Source organism: Camelina sativa, chromosome 3, assembly GCF_030686135.1.
Source record: "Camelina sativa cultivar CO46 ecotype springtype chromosome 3, ASM3068613v1".
In the NCBI taxonomy this organism is placed as follows: domain Eukaryota; kingdom Viridiplantae; phylum Streptophyta; class Magnoliopsida; order Brassicales; family Brassicaceae; genus Camelina; species Camelina sativa.
The window spans coordinates 15623912-15634315 of record NC_141882.1 but is presented as its reverse complement, the minus strand read 5'-3'; the positions used below and the strand labels follow the sequence as shown (position 1 = coordinate 15634315).

The 10404-nt window shown below is 31.5% G+C and overlaps 1 pseudogene; it reads left to right on the top strand.

Annotated features, from left to right (window-relative positions):
* Positions 1 to 6964: 6964 nt before the first annotated feature.
* On the top strand, positions 6965 to 8197 carry LOC104779063 (uncharacterized; annotated as a pseudogene).
* Positions 8198 to 10404: the final 2207 nt, after the last annotated feature.

The window sequence follows — 10404 nt, the reverse complement described above, 5'->3', positions numbered from 1 at the left end:
CGAGCTAGTTCTCTCCAAAAAGTACTTCATACAGTCTATCAGGAAGTTCTTCAAGTTGTACATCAAGAAGTCTGTCACGTAGTACTTCAGCCACTGCTACAGCCGGTAATTCAGCTCCCCTTCTTACATCATTATTGTTGTTTTGTGGAACAAAATGAATCATTGTTAGATGTATTTTTGTATAAGAGTTTTTTTTGAGAAGTTGAGATTGTCTGCTTTAATAATGGAAAATAAGTGGTGAGATGGTCGAAGTTACTTTTCTTCTGTTTTTTCGTTATCTTCAGCTCCATATATATATATATATATATATATTGATTTTTGTTAGTATTTGTGATAATGATAGGGGAAGTATTATTTTTTTGGTTTTTGTTTGGTATTACTTGTGCGTGTGTGTTGAAGATTGTTGAATATCTCTTTGTAGACGACATTTTTGATTGTTGCCTGCTTTGCTTTGTTAGATCTTAGACTCCAAATTCGCAATCCTTTTTTTGAGGTGACTCTTGATGGATCTTTGTGTTCAACCATGTCTTGGCTAGTAATGATACAACCATATTCTTGATAGACTCGCTTAGTTGATTTCCCATTTTGGCTAATTCCTTTGTCCTGTGCAAAAATATACATTGCATCAGTAGAAATTTCTTACAAAAACATATAAAGAGACTCTCAGAATCTTCAAAACCCTGAAAACAAATAAAAAGCAAAGCTTGACTTACTTTTACAAATAGTTCAGGAAGTTTGCTTGGTTCAACAAAAGTGTGAGGAAGAAGCTTGAAAATTTCTCGTGCACCTAGAGAAACTGCGGATGAGTAAGAAACATATAACTAAGAATGAAAATAGTAAGAAGAGCTTACGCTGCCCCAGCCCGTGTAAGAAGTCAACAAGACCAGCTCTGCCTGCATATTTACCAAATGCCAATAATCTTCTCCCATGATCCCCAACGATGAGCAGATAGTCACACAAGGATGAATCATAAAAGTGTCTTACTTTATCCAACAAAGGCATGTTTTCTTTCTGAGCCTTGTGAGTGTGGGAAAAGAAAGCATATGCTTTTTTAGGAAGAATCATCTTTAGCTGCAAACAGAATCAACCCACAAAGCCAAATCTCATAAACTGAGATACAAAAAAGGATTCTTTTTTTTTAAAGTGAATCTCCCATACCTCAGGTTGTTTGATTCCGAGTATAAGCCCACAATCAGACAAATCATCAGAAACTTCACATCCGACATCTTCATACAAGGCATCATGATGGATACGCTTAGCAGATGGCTGAACCACAATGCGGGAAACGCCGGTTCTGTCTTTACCACCATGTAAAAGGCGAGCGCAATGCGACGGCGCCAGAGGCGTTCGTCTCTCCCATTTGTTAGTTGTTTCAGCTAAAATCCCAACAACTCCATTCCCCAACTTCACCTCTTCACCGCCACTTGAATTCATCTTTCATGTAAATCTTTTACAATCTCTGCAGATTAATAAAGAAAAAAAACCATCTCTATTTCATATTTCAAATTCGATCAAGCAAACATCCAAAAAAAAAAAAACCCAAACTTTAACGATTTGTAAGTTGGATTTTTCTTGAGGTCATGTATGTGGTTAAATTCGTACGATACTGAGCAAATTGGAACCATAAAATTGAAATCCAACTATAATTAAAAACTGAAACAAAATTATAGAGGGGAATTAGAGAGCAGAGAAGAAGAACCATGGGGGGGGGGAATTAGAGAAAAACAGATCCGAAAAAATCAAAGAGATGGTGAAACAGTAAAGCATAACGAAATCGAAGAAGAGAAATCAAATGGGGAAGCTGACCTGAGAGAAGATGATGATGATGATGATGATGAAGAAGGGAGTTTGCTTGTGAGGATAGTGTATCTCTCTCTCGCAACAGCTCGGTAGACGAAAGCAAATCGGCGACGGAGAAGAAGAACAAATAGAAAAATTGAAAAACGACGACGAAGAAGCAGAAAGACAAAACAAGGAAGTTTCTGATGATGTGTATTAATCATTATATTTTGATTGGTTACAAAAGCTGAGGTGTTAGCTTCGGTTTCATTACAAAAGCTGAGGTGTCAGTAGCTGGTGAAAAACAAGTGACTTTTATTGTATTGATTATGATTTGCCCTAAATTATAAATTACAAAAAATAATCTAGATCACACGATTAGAACTCAGATTCATTGGAGTAAATATAAATTTGAGGCAATCTTCCATAGTTGGATCACGAATTTTAAAATAAAGATTAAAATGAATACTTTAAAAGTGACCCACACTCCAAATATATTATTAAGGGAATATTTCACCCACACACACTTTCTCAAACTCTAATAACACACACACCCACTTTCTACTACTACTATACTTTACTCTTATGAAATCACATCTTGCCCCTTCAAACTCACTTCACTCACTTTTAACTTCCTCACCAAACCAAACACATCTCAACTCTTTCTCTCTCTTCTCTTTCTCTCTCTTCTTACGATATATATATAGGGATTTTTGTCAAAAATGCCACATTCTCAAAAAAACTTTTTAGCAATGCCACATTTTGTTTTCCTTTCTAGAAATGCCACAATTCATCTTTATGGCATTTTTAAAATTTACAAACCTAACCCTAAACAATAATAACATTAAATAACTAAAAAGAAGCGATATGACATTAAATGCTTTAGCGGTGGATAAGTTTAGATTGGAGACATATTTGTCCATCGAAAAAACAAAGTGTGAGAATCAGTGGACCAACGATTGGCTAGATCATGGACAAAATTGGAGATGATAATGCATTTGTATGAATTGTTGTCCACTGAATATTAAAATTGTCTACAAATTAAAACTCTTCACAAAGTATGAACAAAAAATGAGAAAATAAGTCAAAATTGCTGTCAATTAGAAATTTAAATTGTCCATGAATAAAAGTTGTCCACCGAAAATTAAAATTGTCTATTGATGATTAAAATTTTCCATTGATGATTAAAGTTGTCCTTTGACGATTAAAGTTGTCCATGAATTTAAATTTTGGTCCATTACGAGGAAAATATTCCAACTCAGATTTGAGATATGTCATGTTTTTTTGTGACTTTGCCATCAACACGATTAAAACAGTGTTTTTTCTCAGCAATTTTGACAAGAGGGTGTGAAATAATTCAGATCTAACCTTAAAACCAAAAGAAAAACTCTTCTAAACCACCTCGAAAGCAGCCTTAACATACAATAAAACAGATCCAACGAGAACATATTCAACAAATCAGATTGGTGAGTGGCAGAACCAGATCGAAAAATTTCAATCTCATGCCTAAAGAGAAAGCCATGGATCTGACTATGAACACCATAGATCCCACCAGAACCGACGTAAGAATTGCCGCTCCGGAAAGATCCATCATCGCCAAGAGAAAAAAAAAGAGAATTAAAAAAAAAAAAAAAGAATTAAGAAAAGAGAAAAGAGACGATGATAAGGAAAGGAAGAAGATGACAAAGCCACTAATCTCCAACCATCGAAGAAGATGATAAGCGACGGTTGGCAAATTTTGAAAAGAGAAGATTTTTTGTTTTATTTAGATAATATCTATTTATTAGAAGGAATGTGAGAAAAAAAAAGAAATATAAAAGGTTAGTTTTGTCTTTTTAATTAACCATTGTGGCATTGTAGAAAAGTGAATGTGGCATTCTTCACAAACTTTTTTAATGTTCATGGCATTTTCCTTAATTAACTCATATATATATATATATATATATATTTATATTTTTTTTTCTTCTACTTTATTATTTGATTTCTATCTCTCCTTTTTATTTTATTTTTGTTGTTACACTTTAGTTAGTTATTATCAAAAAATTATCTGTTCATTTTTATACAGTATCTTGTAATTATATTTTTTCTAAATTTTAAGATGTATATTGCTAAATTTTTTTTAAATTAGTATATTATACACTTTCCATTTTAGTTTAACATTTGTTCACTAATAAGTGGATGGCCAGTTACAGTAAGTTATGTTTAATGTAACTGGTTATCCACTTATTCGTGAACAAATGTTCAACTTTTAAGTTGAATTGTCACATTTTTAGTTGATTTTTTTTTAATGAAATAAGTTTTATCCATTACAAAATATAGAAATACTTTAACAAAACCACTTAATGAATTTTACTCTTGTTTGCATCAAAACACAATTTACTCTAATTGGTCATCCACTTATTAGTGAATAAATGTTCAACTAAAAATTTCACATGATGTGTCTAGGTCTACTTTTATGGTTTGGGTACAACGACACATCAAATCCATATGACCATGATCATGTGGATACTATTATAATTTGTGGATACAAGTTACACATGTGTATAGTACCTTCAAATCCATATGGAGTTAGTGCATTAATGTTCACTTTTAATATACATGATTAGGATTTCACATTTTGTGTCTAGTATTTAGTGTGTTAGGCTTAAAGATTTAGGTGCAGTATTCTACTGATATCCACATGACCATTGATATATGGATTTGATGTTGTCGTTATATCCTAAACCCTAAATCTAAGCTCTAAACCCTAACCCCTAACCCCTAAACCCAAAACATTTACACATAATCCACATAAGTCTTAAAATATAAGTCTTAAATTATAAAATCCTAAACACTAAAACCTAAACCATGAATTTTTCCAAAAATCCAAAACCTAAACCCTAATTCCTACCACATGAACCCTAAACCCTAAACCCTAAATCATCACATGGTGATGTGTTACTAGTATCCATGAATTATATGATAAATCTTAAACCCTACATTTTAAACCCTAAATCATCACATGGTGATGTGTTACTAGTATTCACAAACTTTTTAATTAATTAGGTTTTTATATGTTTTAAAAATATTAAAGCATAAGTAAGTATCCACAGTTTACCATCCATTTATCGTCAACCAAATGTTCAACTAAAAATGGATAGCATACAATTTATTCATCTAAAATATAGCAAAGTGCATCTTAAAATGTAGAAAAATGTAATCATAGTCTTTTGTGTAAAAAAATATACAAAATTTATTAATAATAACTAAATAAATGATAATAAAGATAAAAAGAAAAGAAAAAAAAGAGAGAAAGAAAGGGGGAACCATCGAGTAAGTACAAAAAACAGACAATCAGTTATGTCCATTGGATCTTACCACAATTGTAATTATTGTATGACCAGGAATACTTACCACAACTGTAATTTTTTGTGTCTCAAAATAAAAGGACAAGGGCAAACTTGTCTTAGTTTTATAAAAACTCATCCAAAACACCCCAAAGAGTATAGCACACTCAAAAAGTGGGTGTGGCTGCAAGGGAGTTTGGCAAAAGTGGGTCTATGTGTAATTCTCCCTATTATTAAAGGGAGTTAAGAATGTGGACTTGTCCATAGATCTCAGTCTTATTAAATTAATATTTTAGAGTATCTCCAGTTATGTAAGTGGTGAAGATTTCTCAAAAAAAATAAATAAATAATATTTTATTAAACAACAATATTTTAATTTTTTATTAAGTTTAAACCACTAAAAAAAATGTCATATGTAGAAACAAGGTAGGAAACGGTTCTCAAACAATGATTTCCAGAACAGTTTTACCATATTTCTTACTTTTTTTTTTGTAGTAATTTTGTTGAGCAACATCCATTGGAATCGACCTAAGAGCAACTCCCGTTGGAATTAATCTTAGAGCAACTCCATCACTTATATAGCCATTTGGATATAAAGATAATTAAAAAATCATATTTTTAATTTTATTTAATTATTATAGTTTGTCCTACCAATCAAACGAAGACAACAATGAGATGATCTATCATAATATTATAAATTAGTATCCTGTTTTATTAGAAAGTTTAATTATCATTACTAAAAAAAGAAATAAAAAATTACGTTAATACTATATATTTGAGTAATCTAATAGATATACAGTAGTAATGTGTCGTCTAAACAATATTTTACTTAAATAAAATAAAATAAAAATTATGTTGATTGGATATGAAAATTTATACTCGCTATGTTTCTCATAGTTTGATGTTTATTATTTTTAATAAGACAGAGAAATATTATTCTCTTTTATTTTAATTGTTTAAATCTGTATGTTTTTGTTTTCCTCACTTCTCTCCACTTTTCTATTTTCCTATCTTTTACTCAAATAAATATATACTTTTTAAAAAGTATATCAAAAATTTGAGAAAATCAATTTTTAAAAAGAAAGAATTTTTTTCTGAAACATCAAACTATTATAGACAGAATGAGTATACAATATGATTTGTAGACATTTGTTTTATTTACTGCAGATCTCTAGATTGTCTAGTCCGCCGAAAGTCGTTTTGAGACTGATTATAACACATTTAATATGATCGCCGCTTGCTGTTCACATATCAAATTCCAAAGGGATAAAAAAAATCACTCTAGTCACGATGAATAAGTACAATAGATCAATTTTGTAATTTCAGCGACAAATAAAAAGAGAAATACCTTAAAATAGCACTAAAACAAGTTTTATGGACAATTATTGTACACATTCCATAAATTTCCAATAATTGTACTATTTAATACATTCAAATATTTAATATTAATTTTTAGAATTTTGTTTTTTAAATTTGGGTTCTCAATTTCACATTTAGGATATAGATTTGAGGGATAGGGTTTAGTATTTTGAATTTAGAATTTAATTTATAAAAATTAATTGATCTATTTTTTGAATTTTAGAGATGTTGTGCTAAGTTTGAAAAAAAACATATTTTTGTGATATTTTTTTAGAATCTCCCGATAAAAACGCATAATTGTTATACAATATTCATCATTAACTGTATTGTGGTCTGTCACGATGAGCTAGTTGTGTCTATAAAGTCAACTATTGGTAATACCAATCATATAATAGTACATGAAAGGAGTTAGCAAGGAGAAAGATACAAACTTCTGCCTTTTTTGATATTCAAATTTTTTGACTTTACCCAACAAAACCAGGCTAATCCTAGACCCACAAATGGACCAACAAAATGATCATAAAGTGAAGATCCCATGCAATCATCAGTTAGATTTTACGTTGATGCGGTTTGCCGGGATACATAAATCTACTTGTGATGGATGCAGTAAAGATTCTGGCTACGACTTTTACTATATAAGTTGCAAATTTCAGGCACATGAGGAATGTATCCTCTGGCCAGACATCATCAACCACCCTTGACACTCCGAACATCCTCTGAAGAAAGTCTTGACCGAGACAGTTGACTATACAGATGGTAGATGCCATTTTTGTAAAGATGAACTTGGTGAGCAGATGTATCATTGTTCCATATGTAATTTCAGCATAGAAAAGAAGTGTTGGGTAGATAAACCAAAGCTTACTATTCATCACTCAAGGAGTCACGACCAGACATTCACCCTCTTGCCGATAAAGGTCTCCTTCACTTGTACCGCATGTGGGATAATTGGTGATCGTAACCCCTTACATTTGTCTTGAATGTGGTTTCATGTTGCACAAAGATTGCATCAGTTTGCCCCTTATCATCTTGGTCACGGCGACTGGGAATGTGGAGTTTGTCGTGAGAAGATGGATTGGCCCTTTGGAGGTTTCTCTTGCAAGCGTTGTCCCGATTACTCTGTTCACTCAAAGTGTGCGACAAGGGATGATGTGTGGGATGGAGACGAACTTGAAGATGAGCCTGAAGAAGAGGACGAAGCAGATACATACAAGGAAATAAATGAGAAAGAAATCATTCATTTCAGTCATGAAGAACATAATCTAAGACTTGGTGATGATAATGTCATCTATTGTGAAAAGATGTGGTGTGGCGCTTGCATCCTTCCCATCAATTCTGATCCATTCTTTAAATGTGTGCAATGCAAGTTTTTTCTTCATAAAGTATGTGCTAGTCTTCCTCGGAAAAAACAAAATATCCTCCATAACCACAAGGTTGATCTGAGTGGCAGATCTAGCCAAACTTGTCACCAGGTGCAAAAAACTATAAAATTGGAACATAGAGGGCGTCCAACCCGTGACCTCATTTTTAATATGGTGCATTCCTACCATTATGCCACTTTAACTTTAAGAATTCATATATAAATTAAACTATTTATAATTTCATATGGTACACATGAACCACCCTTGAATAAGGTGGATCCGCCCCTGGTTGATCTACGGGTTAAGGATAAGGCAGGCAAGTATTTTAAGTGTACATACTGTCTTAAGCTCTTCGATGGCTTCAGGTACAAGTGAAATTGTCTCAAATCATTTACACGTTGTTCTTTAAAAATAGATGTGCGATGCGGTTCAATTTCTGAGCCTTTACCTTGTTTATTGCTTCATATCTTCTTCTTTTGTAGCGGTCGACATTTTGGTAGAAATTAGAATTAGAAATGCTAGAAGAATCCGAAATACAAAATAATAAACCAAATAAACAGAGAAGTTATATAGCATCTGATATATTTTCTATGTATCCGCCTATAATTTCTCTGTTTATTTGGTTTATTATTTTGTGTTTCGGATTCTTCTACCATTTCTAATTCTAATTTCTACCAAATTGTTGACTGCTAAAATATATCGACGGATAGACCTATTTAAGGCCACAAACTTATGCTTGGCCCGTTTAGCTTGATGGTCGGCTCTGTTTCTACCGTTTCATTTAAGTATTCTCAACATGTAAGTAAACAATATACTGCAAAAGAAAAAGAAAAAAAGTGCAAAGAAAAATTAATTTAAATGATCAAAAACTATATCCATGTACATGGGTAATCACTTAATTACCCCATATATATCAAAATGAAATACGTATAGGTTGAAATTTAATGAACAAAAATTAAGACAACTTGTAACCTGACATTGTTATTATAATTAATAGACTAAATTTCTAAATAGTATAACTAAATATTGAAAAAACAAACGAAAGTTGGCATTAAAAATACTATTTTGAAAATTTTAACGAAAGAAAACATCACTACTTTGAAACAAAATAGTAATGTTAAAACATTACTTAATAGTAAACTAAATGTGCGTATCAACGTCGAGAAAATCAAGTGGTACAATTGTTTCAAGTTAATATTTGACCACTTATATATATATATATATATATCATTCTTCAACTATACAAATTTATTACATTATAGAACCGTAGCCTAAGAACATAAGATTAAATAATTAGAATTCAAATACATACATAATAACGCGGTTTACACGAACGAGAGAGGAGTGACGTTGTAGAAAGCACGTTCACATTTGTTAGCTCTGTTGATGATTTCTCTTCTTGGTAGACTAATACACTTCAACGTAAACAGCTCACTTTCTTCTTCTTCGTTTTTGTCTCTTATTTCTTTATGTGTCAAATTCACCAACCAGAATCTCATGACTTTTTCTTCCTTAGACACTTGGATATTTAAAATGATTACGATAAAATTATACTGATAGACTAAGAATGAACCTGGAGCTAGCAACATGCCAACATCAAAAAGGTCGAATGTGAGAGTAAATTTATTAAAATCAAATATATAGTCATGCATGCCTCACATACTCACAAGTCACAATATATATATATATATATATAGATGCTTGCAATTTTTATAGTAATTCACTAGTAGAAGTGTAGAACATATCAAAACTATTCAATTTCTTCAATATATTTTCCCGGCAAATGGAATACCTAGTCGTAAAATATTATGTTCAGTGGATTACCAAGTTTTATTGGTCAAAATTCAGGACTCCATAAAAATACTCTTTAAGGACAGTTACTTCTTGACAAGGAGAAATTTATTAATAAGTATTCTATTATAGAAGTTTCAAAGAAAAATGTATAACGACCGAAAACTATATTGGATATATATTATATACTACACAAATGGCTAGGGTCAATGTATTTTCGATGGAAATATAAGAGTAATTTCAAGACATAGCAAAAACAGGAACTCCAGTCAAAATGAAGATTAATACTGTTTCTACTTTTACGTAAAAATATATACTTCGAATATAAAAATAAACTATGTTATTTTAAAAGGTTTGTATTTTGTACAATTTCTCGAATAGGAAAAAAGATGATGTATGTTTGTTCAATCAGTAGATTGCGTGAGTCTTTAAATTACACATGAGCGTTAGTTCGGATATGCTTGTCGTTTGACATTCTGTCCATTTCAATTTACTTATCTTATAGAAATGATCATATCACTAAATCTTTATACTGTCTATTTATTTTGGATAAAACCGAACAAACCAATAAGTGATAGTGCTCCTTATCCTTTTTACCAACTCTTTTCCGGGGTCAGCTATTAACTGGGCACCTGCTACATTATTTTACCGAAAGCCAAAAGGCAAAACAATCATGATGTGCATTCCCACTTCAGTTATAACTTTCTTTCTAGTCATATATTATGGAAGATATGCAAAAGTAATATTTTCAGTGGGTGGGTGCACTATTATAGTTGATTTATTATTTTTTT